We start from the raw sequence: 17,764 nt of genomic DNA, 5'->3' as shown, positions 1-17,764 counted from the left end.
CTTTGCTTAAAGTGTCAAACAGCTATATTATTGTAGGTTCTGTTCTGATTGGACAATGCAAGATCCTAGTGAATAAATACATAACTGGCTTTCTACTTATTTGTTAAGCTCCCACTATGTGCCAGAAGCTAGTGATACAGACAAATGTGAAACAATCTCTGCTTTCTAGAGGATTACAATCTATTGTGGAGGAAAAGATATATAGACATGCATATACATATATACATATACACATAAATATATGGACTGTATAAAATGTGTGCATATTTACATATATTATAGACAATACATAAACATGATACTTGTATCAATGAGTTTTATATACAAAATAATTTTGGAAAAGGAGCAAAATTAGCCACTACGGTATTTAAGAAATGCATTATGTAGAAGTTAATTCTTAAATCGGGCTTTACAAGGAGCAAAGGATTCTAAGAGACAGCTGCCAGGCGCGGATGACAAGCTGTTCTGAGACATGGAGACAACGTTCTCTACATGGGAACAAGCAGGCCATTTTGGCTGGAATGGGGAATTCATAAGCTGGAGTAATGTGTAATAAATCTGGAGAGGGAGGCTGGGGCCAGACTGTGAAGGCCTTTAAATGCCAAGATGAGGACTTTGCATTTTATTGTTAATAAAACGGGGATAATAACACTCCCACGGGGATGTTATCGGGCTCAAATGACATAATAATAATAATAATATCTCATCTTTTTATGGTTCTTTAAGGTTTCCAAAGCACTTTCTGATCATTATCTTTTTGGATTCTAACAACCAGCCTTTTAAGCTGAGAAATAGTCACTCACACTTATGCTTTGTGATTTGCAAATTGTTTTTTTTTCACATAACAATGCCAGGAGTTAGGTATCAGGAGTATTATTAGCCCCATTTTACAGACGAGAAAACTGAAGCCCAGAGAGATTATGATGGGCACACAACTAGTAAGTAACTGAAGCAAGATTTGAGCCCCAAACTCTTGAGCCCAAATTTTTCTTCTTTAACTCTACTCCAAAAGTGGCTTAATTGGTATTTGGTTATTCAGAAAGGCTCAATAGGTTGATACAAGGTCATAAGGTTCTCAATCCCAGACTTTCACTCACAGTGTCACTGCTAATCAGTAAACTATCTCTTCAGTGGGCCAATGGAGCTGAAATACCTTACCTAAATGTGAATTATAAAGAAATAAAAAATTAGCATTTAGAGTCCTCTCCTAAATCTCTCTATCCCCATGGTGGACGCTTAATTTTATATTATTCAACAAACTTGCTCTCCCCAAGACTGTGATGCCAGTCATAAATGTGAATAATTAAAAGTTCGCAATGCACAGCGGAGACAGATAGATACCTGACTTCTCGCCATTGATCCTGCCTTAAATTAAATTCTGCCGGTAAGAAATAATTCATTGCCAGTAGGTGGCACCATTGGCCACTAGAGGAAAGAACAATTGATTCTAAACAGAGATTTTGCATCTGGTGAGCATCTGGGTGGGATTTCCTCAAGGAAATTAGCAATACATTAGATGTAATTTAAAGCATTGTAGGTTTCCATTGCCTATTCAAAACAAAAGGGAAAGGAAAGCCCTAAGGAGAAAAGAAATTTGCCCCAGAGTCACTCAGGGCAAGTTAGATTTAGTCAATGTACCTAGTTTTGAATCCTCAGACACTTCCTAGTTACATGGCATTGGGCAAGTATCTTAACTTTTGACCTCAGTTTCTTCATCTGCAAAATGATCTCCAAGGTCTCATTCAACTCTAAGTTTATGATCTTATGAAACCAAGGTTTAAGTGTGTTCCTTAGAGCAAGGCTCCCCATCCCTGTAGAGAATGGAGAAAGGGAGAGATGGAGGGAACAGGAAATAGAGGGAGAGGAAAAAGAGGAGGGAGGAGAAAAGGAAGAGAGGACGAGAATGAAAGAGGGAGGAAGAGAGTGAGAGAGAATAAAGGAGAGGAAGAATAAGGAATAGAGAGAAAGAGGAGAAGGGGAGGTAGAAGAAGAATGAGGGAAGAAAGAAAAGAGGGATAGGAAGAGGGAAAATGGGGAGCAGGGGAAAAGAGAGGGAGAGGAAAAAGGGGAGGAAAGAGAAACAGAGAAGAGGAGAGGAAAGGAGAGACAAAGACAAAGAGGGACAGAGAGAAACGGGGGAAAGGAGAATAAAGTTCACTTCCTTGGAGCAGTGCTGCCTAATTATTATATAGGGATGGAGAGAGGGGGAAGTTAGGAATAGTGGGAAGGAAATAAGGTGAGAAGAGGAAGAAGAGGAAGAAAGGAGAAGAAGAAGAAGAAAAGAGTAGGAGGAGGCTGGATTTTCCCTGTCAAGTCTTTACACTTTGTTAGAATAACATTTGAGAATCCAGGATCATGGAGCCTTTAGTGCAATGAGGTCCTCAATTCTATTCCTGTTTCTAAAAGAAAAGTCATAGGCTTTTTGTTTATGAAATCAGTCTCACCATTGTGGTGCCTCCCACCTCAAGCTGCCAGACAGTCTTTCAGCCTGTAAGCTCCAGGACCCAATACAGAATTTTAATTCATGCAGAAAGAACTGAGGGAGATTCATGGTGCAAGTCACAGATCAGTTTGGTTTTTCTGCCTTTATCTGCCAAGCTTTTTATTACTTATCTTCTTTCCTGTTCAGGTGATGAAGTACATGGGAAAGCACATTATCATAATGGATTGTACATCAGACATGTATGACCTTTGCCAAGAGATACAGTTTTTATTACATTACTTCCTCACCCCAAAACCTTCAATGGCTACCATATTCCATCTAATATAGAATTAAATACAGATAATTGTGAAGATTGGTTGAGTTCAAACTGTGTGGAGCTTTGAAGAATTCAGCTTAACTTTCTCTCAGCACAAACACTCTACTACTGAAAACTTACCATCTTCTTAAAGCCTTTCCCAACCACCTCCAAATGACACTGAGGACTTTATCATGTCTAATCTACACCAAAAAAAGTGGTGTTCTGAGCCTAAAGTTCCCTAAAGCTGAATTATTATCTTAATAATATCATTTATTATTCTAGGCTCCACAAGGGCAAGAACAATGTCTATGTATACAGGGAAAATACATTTTTGTACCCTTAGAGTTCCTTGTGTGTAATAGGTCTCAATAACTACACATCTATTATATCTGAGGTAATTATTTGCTAATAAGGAAAACTTGATGTAACAGTGATATGACATTAATATAATACTTAAAACTCTGATTGCTTTATATACAAACTCTCATTTGATCCTCAAAACAATCCTTTGAGGGAAGTGGTACAGATAATATAACTCCTATTTCACAAATGAGGAAACTGAGGCTGTGAGAAAGGTGAAGTGATTTCAACTGAGATTCAGAGAGGTTGACTGATATGATAAGGGTCACATAGCTATTAAGTGTTTGAGCCTAGACTCAAGTTCAGTATTCTATGATTTATGCCACATTACATAAGATATATCTACTTATAGATTGTCACCAGGTTTTATTTGAGTTATAGGGGGACAGGCTAGTGACCTAGGAGAAAAAGCTTAAACTATTTGTCTTGGTCAGACCCTAAGAGATTTGACTGGGAATACAGCCTATAAATCTATTACATTTTAATTAATATTTCATCTAGGTGTAAATATTTATGAGACATCACCAGCCTTATAAATACAAGAGTAATGTCTATAAATATCAAGGAAAAATAATGTCCTACAAGTGATGTATTTTTTATAAAAAACTTGGACGATGAATTTAAATAATCCAGAACTTGGAATAAGAAGAAAGACGTGTTTTCAAATTCTGCTTCGGATACTTACTACCTATGTGACCACTGTTAAGCCACTTCACTTCTTTCAAATATTGGTTTTCTCATCTTTTAAAAAGTAGATACCTCCCACAATAAGGAAGCCACATCCTGTACAGGAATGAACCCAAGGCCTTGGCATTATGAGCAAAGCAGGACAATGGAAAATTGTGAAAATCCAGAGACATTTTCATCTCAAATCTTCTAATGGGTTACTTGTGCCTGACTGTGGTAGAGCCTTCCAAGCTCATATTGAACTGATCAGCCACAGCTCTACCCTGACCCCAACATCATGATATCATGTGTCCTCTTCAAAAATAAAATATGAACAACATCTTCCAGGATTGTTGTATGGATTGAATGAAATAATACATTGTAGGAAGCTTTACAACTCTTAAAGTATTACATAAATTTTTGCTGTATTATTATTATTATTATTATTAATGATGCACCAAACCAAATGCTGGTTTTTAAAAGATTGGAAAAACCACTGTCCCTGTTTCAGAGTTTATAATGTAATAGAAAGCTACTATAGATAAGACAAATGCTAAAAAGAACCGTGATATGAGGTACAAGAATATAAGAAATGACCAAACAATGGTATGAGAGCTTTGAAAAGGTAGCAATTACTCAGATAGGGAAGTTAGGTGAGGTACATGGAGATGGAAGGGAAGAATTTCTGAAGGTGGAATTGTGTTAGGGAATCATTACAGATAGAGGTTGTTCTTGTTGTTTGTCCTTTGTCCTTGAAGAAAAACAAAGACATCAGGAGAATTATGTCTTGATTTGCAAGTGAATTAGATTTAAGTGAGGTGGAGCTATAAAAAATCATCAGCCTCATTCTCTCCTCCAGAGTTATTAGAGTCCAAAAAGACCTGGGTCAAGATAAGTGGAGATGGCCCTGGATTCAGTGAGAGATCTTCACAGAGAGAGAAGACAGTGTGAAAAAAAAAGGCACAGGGTTGAGAGGACAGGGATATAAAAAAGAATGGTTAATAGTTCAGTTTTCACAGCTTGGAAATTGGATTGTATTGGAGTTAGATTGGATTTAAGGCTCTTTCCAGCTCTGAAGTGCTATGACCAATGATTTTTCCTTGCTTATAAATTGATCTATTTTCCCCTCACATTTTGTGGGGAAAGGGAAAGAAGGATAAGAGCTGATGATTACACTTATAAAGAGGATTCTATCATCATTCTAAAGAGGGGAGAAAACTTGTATGCACATATACACATACCAAATACATATAGAATAGCAGGCGAACCTAGAGGGGAAAGCACTAGAATTGGAGATTGAGACTGGAATGGGGACCAGGAAAGATCTTTTGTAGAAGGAACCATTTGAGCTGACTCAAAGAAAGTCAGGGAAACAGAGAAGTATAAACTGTGTAAATCCAGAGACAACTCCATCCCAAATGAGAGGCAAGGATAAAGAGGGAGAATATTCCAGATAGGATGGGAAAGTCATTGCAAAGGTAAGGAAATAGGAAATGGAAAGTCATGTGTGAGGATAGACCAGTATGGCTGGAGAGTGACCTGAATACATACAGAGAAGAAATGGATAAGACCAGGGAAGAAGGAAGGGGAAATGGTATGATGACCTTTAAAGGCCAAATGGAGGAATTTATAATTAATCATGGTGGTATTAGTAGCTACTCAAGTACATTGAGCAGGGAATGATGTGCTCTACTGCCAAATCTAGATTCAAAGTCTTTCTACAATAGTCAGACCTGTCAGATCTTGCCTTCCAAAGCCATGGTCCTTAAGAATCCAGGGTCACATTCATATCATAATGAGGCATTTAGGTAGCATCCTTAATAAATCCATAATTTAAAAAATCTTTAAATTTATGTAGGATTTAATGTTTGTAAAGTTTGAACATTGCCTCGTTTGAGCCTTTCAGGTCTGAAGTTCTATGATCAATGATTTTTCCTTGTTTATAAACTGAATTTGCTTTCTCTGTGACCTAGATACTATAGATATTATTCATCAGACTTTCCAGTAGTGTGAAAATCATGATAATCTCTTGGCATAGGTTGTGCAGCCTGGGTTCCCAGGGCATACATAAGAAATAAAAGCAGCTCTGGAAATGCATCCATGGTTTGCTTAAGAGGATTAAAGCAGGTAAAAGAGAAAGGTAAGATAAGTCCCTGGTCTCTAATTATCAGGGAGAACACACAATTCTCAGCTGCTTTTAAGCTTCTCATCATCAATTTTCAGCTTTTAAAGGATGTATTTAACACCTTTGTTCCATAGAGTATTCCAGCTGTTATCTCAGCTAGAACCAGCCTCTTCTGATGAGAAAAACAAAAACCTTGGGTGGGTGTGGCTAAGCGATTTACCTAAATTCTTACAAACTAGGATTAAAATCACCAATGATTTCATTTTCAGTCCTGGTCTTCTGGGAACTGAATCCAGGTCTACTGTTGTCCAATTCCTACTACTACTGGGCAACTAGATGGAGAGACAGGCCTGGAGTGGAGACACTCATCTTCCTGAGTTCAAAGCTAGCCTCAGACACGGTTTAACTGTGTGATCCTGGGCAAGTCACTTAACCCAGTTTGCCTCAGTTTCCTCATCTGTAAAATGAGCCAGAGAAGGAAATGGCAAACTCCTCCAGTGTCTTTGTCAAGAAAACCTCAAATAGTCAAATATGACTAAAAAATTACTTATTAGCAGATACCATTGCTTAAACCAGTTTTGCAAACAAATGAGACTATGGCTAAGAGCCTTTTCCAGTTCTGAAGTTCTGGGATCAATAACTTTCTTGTTTATAAACTGATTTGTTTTCCCCTTATCTTTTTGGGAGGAAGGAGTTGGGTGGGACTGGGGATTGCACCTGTAAAGAGGACTCTCTCTACAGATGCAAATTGGCAGCATTTTGATACCTTGTAGTCTAGGAAAACTGAGGGGCCACCCAGAGATTATTTGACTTGCCTGTAGTTGCTTTGTCAGTATGTGTCCAAGACAGGATTTTAATCCAAGTATTCCTGACTCCAAGGACTATTGTTTATCCTTTATACAATGCTGAATTTAAAAACCAGAGAGTATATAAATAATATCAAACATCTTTCTTTTTCACTAATAATAATGGAAATTGTTACTTACTACTCTTCCCAGGAGACAGAGGTTGGCAGTGCGGGATAGTCAATAGCATTTTGCACTGAGCCAGGAAGAACTCTTCAATCGATCAATACATAAGCATTTATTAAGTGCCTACTTTGTGCCAGGCATCATTTGATCTTGAACATACAAAGATAAAATGACAAATTATCCAGGAGTTTCTATGCAAATACAACAATATTTCCACAGGCTGATTCCATATGTTATCATACACACATTTTTATTTATTTAATGTATGTATGAATGTATATGTGTATATTATATATATATGCATGACAGGTAGGTGGCACAGTAGACAGAGCACTGGACTTGGGATTAGAAAAACTCATTTTCATAAATTCAAATTGAGCCTTAGACACTTACTAGCTGTGTAATTCTGAACAAGTCATTCAATCCTGTTTACCTCAGTTCCTCTTCAGTAAAATGAACTGGAGAAGGAAATGGCAAACCATTTCAGTATCTTTGCCAAGAAAACCCCAAAATGGGATCATGGAATGTCGATCATGACCAAAATGAGTAAAGAACACAAAAATATTCACAAAGATACACGCACAGAGAAAGACAGAGACAGAGACAGAGAGAGATAAAGAGTGACAGAGAGACACACACAGAGAGACAGAGAATAAATATACTTTCATGGGGGTATTAACAATTGGGGGAGGTATTAACAGTTAGGGGAGCACATCAAGAAAGGCCTCCTGTAAGAGGTAGCCATGGATCTGAAGAGGTAGAGGTGAGGAGACCGTGCTTTCCAAACATGGAGGAATATTTAGGCAAAAGCCTACATAAGGGTAGGAGATAATATGTCATGTTGAGTATACAACAAAAAGGCCAGTTTAACTGGATTACAACTGAATATGAAGGCAAATGATGTATAATAGAAGCAGTTAAGTGGCTCAACAGATAGAATGCTGCAGTCAGGAAAGAACTGGATTCAAATCCAGCCTCAGATACATATTATCTGTGTGACCTTAGGCACATCACAATGCTGTCTGCCTTGGAGAAGGAAATGGAAAACCACTCAACCATCTTTGCCAAGAAAACTCCAGGGACATTATAATCCCCAGGATCACAGAGTCAGATATGACTGGATTGTATCAACAAATGAGTAATAAACTTGAAAAACTGCTGAAAAAGTAGGCTAGAACCAGATTGTGAAGGATTTTGAATGCTTAATAGAAATTTGTATTTTATCCTGAAGATAATAGGGAGCCACAGGGGCCTTTGGAGTAAGGTCATGACATGGTCGGAAGTTTGCCTTAAGGATATTAATTTAGTATCTTTCAGAGGATGAACTGTACAAAGGAAATTCTAGAGGCAGAGAAACAATTTGGAGATTATTGCAAAAGTCCTTTGAGAGATAATGAGAGCCTGAGCTATGGGTGCTAATGGTGGAATGAGAAAAAAGAACTGCTGTTGAGATGATAGGAAAGTAGGATTGAACTGGCTTGGCAAAGTGCTTGGATATGGTGGTAAAAAAGAATGATGCATCAAGGATATTTCTGAGGTTGTGTGTCAGATGATTAAATAAGTGATTTCCAACCCACCCCCAAAAAATAACTAGGGAAAGTAAGAGAAGAGGTGTATTTGGAGTCAAAGATAATGACTTCTACTTTAATTATTTTGTGTGTGTGTGACACCAACAGGCAATTGATGATGCATGACCAGAGTTCAGGAGAAAGACTCAGTCTGGATATATGAATCTGGTATATATATCGTGGTTTTGATATATTGTGGGTTGGCATAAGAAATTAAATGAAAATATTATGGGAATTTTGCAGAAGCTGCAGACAGCATGTGAAGACCTGCAGACAATACAGAAAAAGTTTAGAAACTCAGAAATGCATAAAACATGTATAGTGTTGTATAATATAAACTTATTTTATCTTTTAACACCACAAAAATTCAGACTCCTCTGATCTGAAGAGAGGGCCAAAATTTTTATGTGGATTTTCCAGATTGCAGAGGGACCATGCCCTTAACCTCGTCTTGTGGAAAGGAAAACTGTAGGTGATAGTGGAACCCATAGAAATGGTTGAGTTCACCATGATAGTTAAAGGAGAAAAAAAGGTCCTGAACATAGTTTTAGGACACACTTATATTTAAGGGGCAGGACATGAATGATCAAAAGAGAATCATCCAAAAAGACTTAGGAGAAGTAGCCAAATAAAGCAGGAGAAACAAAAACGAGCAATGTCATGAAACCCCAGAGAGAAGGGAATATTTAGGAGAGGATGATGGTGCTGCCAAATGTCAGCAGGTGGGTCAAGCAGGACAAGTATGGGAAAAGCCCAGTTTAGTTCCAAAGAACCAGTCCTGCCTTACCAGTCCTTACGGAGAAATTTGGTCAGCGCTGTTTTAGGCAAATGGCTTTGGAAAGTAAGAAACATTGGTAACTTTGGAGACAACCTTTGGAAGCCAGATTGCAAAGTGTTAAGAATCTAGTGAGAGAAGAGGAAGTGGAAGCAAAGAGAATAGCCAGCTTTTTTCAAGGAGTTTGGCTGTGAAATGCAGAAGAGATATAGGATGCTAGTTTAAGGGAAGGCTAAGGCCAAGTGATTTTTTTTAAGAATACAGAAGACCTGACCGTATTTAGATTGCAGGGAGGAGAATCAGTTGGTAGAGAAAGATTGAATACTAATGAGATTGAAGGGCTAGATTGGGCTAGAAAAATCTTCAGATCTACACCATCCATCTGCAGACATCAGCTTAATGACAGTAGACAAGTCACTAAATTACTCTGAACCTCAATTTCCCCATTTGTAAAGTGTTGATGATAATATTTAAATTACAAAGTCTTTTTTTATATTAAATGAGATGAAATAGGTATATTACTATACTAATATCAGCTATTATTGGAAAGTGCCTTTAATTAACCTGGAAAAAATTGAGTTGCAGTGGTAAAGGAATTGGAAGAATAGTTCATGAAATGGAAATCGCTAGAGAGAAATGAGGCAATAAAAAATTCTTTACTCTACCTACATGCCTGAGCTTTGTTTCTGTTGCTCAGCTAGTTAGATGGCCTTTTAAAATTGTGCTTGATATCTTTGAAATATCTCAATCTCCTAGTGGATTTCAATCAAATCTCGCTGAAGACTTCCACCACAAATAATAATGATGGATTACATTTACATTTTACCCTTACACATTTCCTGGGAGTTAGGGACAAGGAGAGGAGAGATGGTTTAAAAATAAAAAAAGATCACTTTATGAATTCTGGAAAAGTTGCTTCTTTGTTTTCTCACTATTCAATTTAGATACAATTTTCCATTTTTTCCTTTAGTTTTTCAGTAGTTTCCAGGTGCCTGGAAAGAAGAGCCCAGAAAATCTTGCTCACTGGGACAATACCTTGACCTGCAGTGGACATCTCAGAAAGCCTGGGCAGAGGATTTGAGATCAGACAGAGCATAAACTGAACTCCATTTCCAATAATTATAGATTTAGAAATATGAGGCACCTTAGCAGCCACAGAATCTTAGAGCCCTCATTTTAAGAATGAGGAAACTAAGACCTAGAAAAGTTATGATTTGCCCAAAATCACAGAGCTAGAAAGATCCAGATGTAGGATTCAAATCTATGTCCTTTGATTCCAAATCCATTCCATTTTATGTCGGTTTTCAAGACACAACTAAAACATTATCTTTTATACAAAGTCTTTACTAATAAACTCTTAACCACTTATGTTTTCACTCCCTAAACTATACCTTAGTTATTTTTGCTAGTCTATATATGGCATTATATATAATATATATTATTATAATATTATATATATGTATGTAATGTTGGTTTCATGAAGGTAGGGTCTATTTCATTTTCTGCCTTTGTATCCCAAGTACCTAATGCATAGTTGATGCTTAATAAATGGTGATTGAAGAAGACTAAGATCCTCCAGTCCACTGTGATAATCCCCTATCTGATTTCTGAATTTCTCCTTTCTTTCTCCTATCACCATCCACTTCCATTTTCTCCCTCTGTTTTTACATTTGAGTGACAAGAAAGGTCTTGGAGATCAGAGGTGACAACCCAGCACACCTAGGGAAATATACAAAGTGTGCATTTTCAGCATCTGGCAGGAATGAGGGAGAGGGAATAGAGGGGAATAGCTGTAGGCAAAAACAGGGGGGCTGGGGGAGAGGGAAGGAGGAGACTGAGATGTTTTTCTCCCAGACCTTTTACTCACTCCTGGAGGAAACAGTTTTCTCTCCTTTCCCCCACCTTTTCTCTTTTCATTCAGATATGATGTTTCAGTATCACATGGGATTACTCTAGCTCTCTTGCTCTCTTGCTTTCTAACTCCCTCCCCTCCTTGCCCTTTAAATAGGTTTATTATATAGAAAATTCATTTACCGGAAAAAGAGAAATAGGTGGAGGGGGGGCAGGGAGAGGGAGACAGGAGTGGGGAGTGGGAGGAGAGAGAGAGAGAGAGAGAGAGAGAGAGAGAGAGAGAGAGAGAGAGAGAGAGAGAGAGAGAGAGAGAGAGAATGGCAAAGACAGCTAGCCAAGAAGCAGAGACTGGAGGGGGGAGTGATTGAACCCGCGAAAGAGAGAACAGGATGGCACTATCCAGCTTCCAACCATATAGCCCCAGGCCAAGGAGAGGCACAGGTAGGAAGAGGTTAAGAAATCCTGAGCTCCGGAGACGGAAGCTATCTGTGTGCTGGTAATGGTTCAGATTGGAGAGTCCCCGAGGGAATCCTTGACTGTCCCTGCGCTGGCTCGACCAGTTACCCCCAAAGTTGCTGTTAGCTGGACACAGGAAGCACCCTTCTCACAAGTAAGTTGTCTTCTTTTTCTTTGTCCTCTATTTAGCAGCCTGGGAAACCTGGGAGCGATCAGGGGAGTGGATGAACTGAGCGAGCCTTTGAGGTAGAGCCGGAGGAGGCGTCCCTGGGGGATGGATGTGCGTGCCAAATTCAGCAGGTGGCCGCACTGCCAAAGGGCACCTGCTGCGGAGGGATTAGACTGGGAGAGGGCTCCGGGTGGGGTTAAAAGTTCAGCTAGGAAACTGGGAGACAATCTCGCTACCGGGACCGGTGAGTGGTTCAGGATTGTAGCTTGAGGAATTATTATTGTCTTTCCCTGATTAGTGCTGACTACCCTAAGGACTATTGGGAAGGCTTTTGCAACGGTAACGAAGCTCTCGGTTCAAGGATGGGGATGAGATAAGAATGAGAGGAGAGGGGAATAGAGATGTGTAGGAGTCCCTTGGCTATTAGATGGGCTAGAGCATCAGCCTCTTCAAAAGTGTGTGTGGGGGGGGGAGAGATGGGGGTGTCATATATAGGATGTAGAGAGAGTTCTGCTTGCCCAAAATCTTCAATTAATCCAGTCTTTCTCTTTCAAAGTCTGCCAAGCAGTAAACACTGCTCTTCTTCAATATGACTTCCCCTTCCTGAGCTTTATTCCATAGTAGTGAAAACTTAAAGGTCATCTGGTCTAATACCTTCATTTTATAAAAGCAGAAAGTGAGGCCCAAAGTGTTAAAATGACAAGCCGAAGGCCACAGAGTTATAAATAGCAGTTTGAATTTGAACCCAGATTCTCTATCTCCTGACGATTTTTCTCTATGCCATATATTCTGGTTGCTGGCTATCCAGCTTCTTACAATATTTATAATTATAATATTATAATGTTATAATATTATTCAATGAATCTTGTGGTCAGAATCTCTGTCAAGCCAGGCCTGAGGGGAATAATTGTATAATAGGAAGAACTATGGATCTGGATTGAAATCCTGGCTTTGCAATTTGCTGCTTGTGTGACACTGGGGAAGTTAATTCTTTGTGTCTCCGTTTTCTCTACAAAATTAGGAGGTTGGATTAAAATCTTAAGGGTTGCTAACCTGGACTCCATGGATAGCTTTTTAGGGGGTTAGCAAAATTGGATGAGAAAAAAATTTACATCTTTATTTTTATTATCCTCTAACTGAAATTTGATATCTCCTTTCATTATTAATGTAGGCAACAAACATTCTAAGAAAATGTACATTGACTTCAGCAAATTGCCAATGGAGTCTATAATGCAAATAAAGTTAAAAACTCCTGAATTAGATGACCCATGAAGTCTCTTTCAGCTCTAAATCTTATGATTAATATATTTAACCACAGTGAATCTTTTTACCTCTTTACAGGGAAACTCTGTAAACTCTGTCTGTAAGCTCTGTAAGTCTGATACCTTTCCACAAGACATGTCTCTTATCTGCATGAATTCCTCTGGATTTTAGGAACAGAACAGGTTCTTTTTTCCATATCTATCCCATCCCTTACCCTTGAATGTTCAAAAGTTTCTATCTAGACATCAGATTGAGTAGCATAAGCTCGGGAATTATACATGAAAGTCTTGTCAAAGCATCAAGGGGAGAGAAGAGTGGTCTAGCCTTTCATATGGGTCCTGCATTATCTAGTCCATATTTTCTGGCACCATCTCAAAGTTCACTAACTGGAAGGAATTCAATCCATAGGCTCCTAAAAAGACAGGCTGAAGAGCTGAAAAAGGATCGGAAAAGAGAGAGTTGTAGAGGATATTTGCATTCTCTAAAACAGCTCTAGACCCATGTTATCACACTTTGAAAATAATACAAAGGTGTCTTGTGGGGGAACTGTGTGCCGGTGTGTGGTAAAAAGCAAGGAGAAACTGTCACTCTAAGAAGGAATGACATCATTCCACTTACAGGTGTAATGTAATAGAATTTACCCTATTCAGTGGTGAGGGGAAAGTCAGGGGGACTGGGCAGGGTGTGAAAGTTAGTTCCAGAGAGGGTGGTTAGAACTAGACTCCAGTAATATACAATGTCGGAGCTATTATTGGAGATGTCAGCTCATATATAGTGTGCACAAACATATCAGGACAGGGCTTCCCCAGAGCAATACTCCATACCCTTAAGAGGGATCATCCATCCTAGTCTCAATATCCCAATTCAAGCCCAATTCAGACCCTCATAAATCCACAAACAGATGTATGTACCTGCTAGGAATTATGAATAAGGCCAACCAGGGTATTTCTTACCAAGTTCCTGTCCAGATGGTATTGAAGCATTATGTCTACCTTTCTAGAGAGATGGGTCCAGGAGGGTCCAGTGTGCCCACACTAGAAGAGAAGAAACCAAAGAGTCAGTCAAATTTATGAGAAAAGAAGAGGATTTCCTGTACCTTTCTGTGGGTAGAACATTGTGGGTCAGCACTATCCAAGCCACACATCCCCAGGGTTTCCCAAGACAACTTTCTCTCAATCTGTGCTATGCCCATCCTGCCCAGAGTATCCTGGGCACTTCAGAGCCTATCCTCCCATGGAATCCAGCAGAGACATCAGGTCAGCTCAGCCACAAACAGCAGCTCCTCCATGATTCCCCAGCTGCCTGCTGCATTCACATCAATCAGACTGAATCTCTTTGTTGTCCCCACAGATGCTTCCCTTGGCCCCAGATTTTTTTGCTGTGCCTGGCATGAACTCTGGTCTGGGGATTCTGATGTCTGCTTCAGTCTATATGTGATGAAGGTAATGAAACAGCAGGGGAGACCAATGGGAATGCCCATTCGCCAATTTTCATTTCCTCTGCTTTCCCTGAAAGCCTTCCTGAACTTTATGTTTTTAATAGCTAATGGGTGGCCAAACACACTCCACATAGTAGAAAGGCCCCCACGACCCATTTGTGTTTAGTCCAGAGGCTGTATTGTTACAGCATGGATCCAGGGCACTAGAGCGGGACAGAACATCCTCCTGTAGTACCCTGCATCCATAGATCTCTCAGTTACTCCACCAGCAAGAAGCCTCAATATCCCATTTCCACAGTCCATCAGTGAATGGCCTGTTTTGCATAATGCTGTGTACTTAGAGTTCTAGATTGGTCCCTCATTTTACAAATGAGGAAACTGAGACTTAGCATACTTTATGATTCTTCCCAAGTCCCAAAGTTAATCAATAACAGGTCATATGCATCAAGTGGTATAGTGGAAAGAGAGCCTGACCTAAAGTGAGTCAACATCAAGGTTCAATCTCACTTCCATTTGATCACTGATAAAAGCACCCCGCCTCCTCTCCGAGCACTCAATTCCTCATCTGTAAAATGGAAATAATAATATCTGTAATACTTATTTAACAGGACAGATAAATAGCACAATGGATAGAACACTGTCTAGAGCCAGGAAGCCTCATGTTGCTGAGTTCAAATCAGCCTCAGATAGCTGCTAGCTGTGTGATCCTGGGTAACTCAGTTTACCCTGTGTGCCTCAGTTTCCTCATCTGTAAAAGGAGCTGGGGAAAGAAATGGTAAACCACTCCAGTGTCTTTGCCAAGAAAATCCCAAATGGAGACTCAGACACAACTGATAAAGACTGAACAATAACAACAACCTACTTAATACAATTGTGTGTGTGTGTGTGTGCGTGTGTGTGTGTGTGTGTGTGTAGGATGTCCTAAAGTCTTGTTACAGTTTTAAGCATTTATAGCTTCAGCTAGGATTCAAACCTCAAATCCATTGTTTATTCCACCATACTATGGACAAGTCAAAGGAAATCTTAAAATCCTATCCTCCATTAAGTGTCAGGGTTACCCCTTTTCAGTTGATAGGTTTTAAGTGTTCTGAGGAAGCTAAATCATAGTTCTGAACTGTAGACTATTCTGAAAAAGAATCAGCTCCCTTCTCTAACTCCGCAGTCATAATTCCATAAAACTTTACAAAGTCTATCAGAAAAAGGCTTCAGATTCTCCCATGAGAAATCATTTTGGATTCTCTGTGCTGATGGAGGGGAGCAATGACAGAGAATTGTCTATGTGGCCTTGGAGTGTATTACAGGATCATTTTGGCAGCAAATTTATATTTCTAATTATGTTTTTCTAAAGTTAAAATGTGTTGTAATCCCTGATCAAATGTTGCCTGAGTACTTTGGGGAAAGAAAAAAAAAAATTTGAGGGAGGGAGGGACAAGAAACTGGGCCAATTAAGTGATCTAAGAGAGATATGAGGGGATTAAAAATTCATTGTAATAACTCAAGGTAGCTTAAATACTTTGGCTACATAATAAGAAAACAGAATTCATTGGAAAAGGCCCTGATGTTGGGAAAGATTAGAAGCAAAAGAAGAAGGGGAAGGTAGAAGATGAATGAGATGAATAGATAGTGTCATGGCAGCAACTAACATGAGTGTAAAAAGACCCAGGACATAGTAGAAGATAGAAGAGCCTGGCCTACTTAAGGTTCAAGAAGAGTAGGACATGACTGAACAATAGCCATCACAAAAGTAGACAGCCCACCTTCAGGTAAATATTTGTTCCATTTATTTGAAAAAACAAGAGTTGGCTATATTTTTAACTATGGTTATTCTGATTAGGGTGGATGTTACCAACAACAAAAGGCTTTTCTCAACTTCCCTAAAGATAAAATAAAAATCAATAATTTTAAAGTGCAGTAGAGATAATTAGACTGAGCAAAGAGCACTGGAATCTGGTCCTTTTTTAAGATAAGGAGCTGGCATCTTCTTCCTAGGAGGACTTTGATCCAGGCCTCCATAGCAATATTGAGATAGACTGGATGAATTCCTTCCAGCCCAGTGTCATTCTGATTTTTTTTAGTTCTTCCCACCTTGGCATTTTGATAAGCGGGCTATTCTAGTGAACAGAGGCCCTGAGAGGGGGGATAGCTTTCCAAAGATCTTTGCTGCAAGTTAAGAGTCTGAATCAGGCTTTTAACACGTGGCCCTAGAGGCTGGTTCATTATCTTTGTAACCCAGGGAAAGAAAGAGACAGGAATAATCTGATAAGCTATAAATCCACTCTTTGGCCAACAAAAGGGAAAAAGAGGGCAAGTCTGGCTCTTAGTCATCTGTCTTTGGGTCTCTCTCTCTCCCTGATGACTGTCTTTGGGTTTGGGTACTATTTGCCCCAACTGGTTTGGGTATGTGCTGTTTGTCTCAATATAGCTAGTATTCTCTGCTTTAAAGCCAAGCAGTCCCCGCTTTTATGAGCCAACATTTTCTGGCTTGTATTAGAAAAGAGAGGGATGAAATGCTTCTAATACATTGAAAAAGAAATGCAATCAATAATTGATTGCATTTCTTTTTCAATGTATTAGAAGCATTTCTAATTTTCAACAATGATTGATAGACCAATTCATTGTACCTACTATGCATATAAACTGTATTCATAACATCTATGTTTTACAAGTCAGAATAAAAAGATATATACTTATATATATGTATATACATCCACACATATGTATTTTACATATATATATATATATTTTACTTAAGTCAGAATAAAAAGATATATACATTTATAATAGAATCCCTGTCTCAAGCCTATTTTAGATCTATCATTTCTTCTATAATCCCACCATCATTGCTTTAGCCCAGGGCCTTTTCCCTTCTGACCTAAATTATTAAAGCAATCTTCTAGTTGATCTCATTGTCTGCAAGGTCTTAACCTTCCAATCCACCCAACATACCCTTGTCACATTACCAAATAAAATATTGTGGGGTTTTTGTTTTTTTGTTTTGTCTTTTTCTCAAAAACTCACCATATTGCCTACTACACAATTAAAAATCTTGTGCATCCCAATGCACTCCATGTTATGACTCCTACATACAAAATTGTATTTCTTATTTCCTAAGACACCTTGTCCATTCCAGGCAGGCACATGTCACTGCTTGCAGCATACACTATTACACTTAAAAATCTATACTATATTAAAAATGTATGTACATGCACATATAATATGTGTCCATTTCATTATATAATATAATTTGTCTATTTTATTATATATCACTCCCTTTCAGACATCATTTATTCCTAGTCAAACTAGCCAGACTGCTTCATAGCACATAGTAGGAGCTTAATTAGTGTTAATTGACTATCTGTCATCACACATGACATTCCATCT

General features: G+C 38.8%; 1 protein-coding gene across 1 annotated transcript in view; it reads left to right on the top strand.

Moving 5' to 3' along the window:
- Positions 1 to 11,382: 11,382 nt before the first annotated feature.
- KCNJ5 (potassium inwardly rectifying channel subfamily J member 5) overlaps positions 11,383 to 17,764 on the top strand; it is a 49,113-nt gene continuing 42,731 nt past the window's right edge. Inside the window, exons 1-2 of the mRNA XM_003764404.2 lie at positions 11,383 to 11,667; positions 14,296 to 14,387. The gene's annotated coding sequence lies outside the window, so the exon portion shown is untranslated. The remainder of the gene's footprint in view (positions 11,668 to 14,295; positions 14,388 to 17,764) is intronic.

Source organism: Sarcophilus harrisii, chromosome 3 (genome assembly GCF_902635505.1).
Source record: "Sarcophilus harrisii chromosome 3, mSarHar1.11, whole genome shotgun sequence".
In the NCBI taxonomy this organism is placed as follows: domain Eukaryota; kingdom Metazoa; phylum Chordata; class Mammalia; order Dasyuromorphia; family Dasyuridae; genus Sarcophilus; species Sarcophilus harrisii.
The sequence above is the reverse complement of the archived record's forward strand: the minus strand, read 5'-3'. Positions and strand labels throughout refer to the sequence as shown.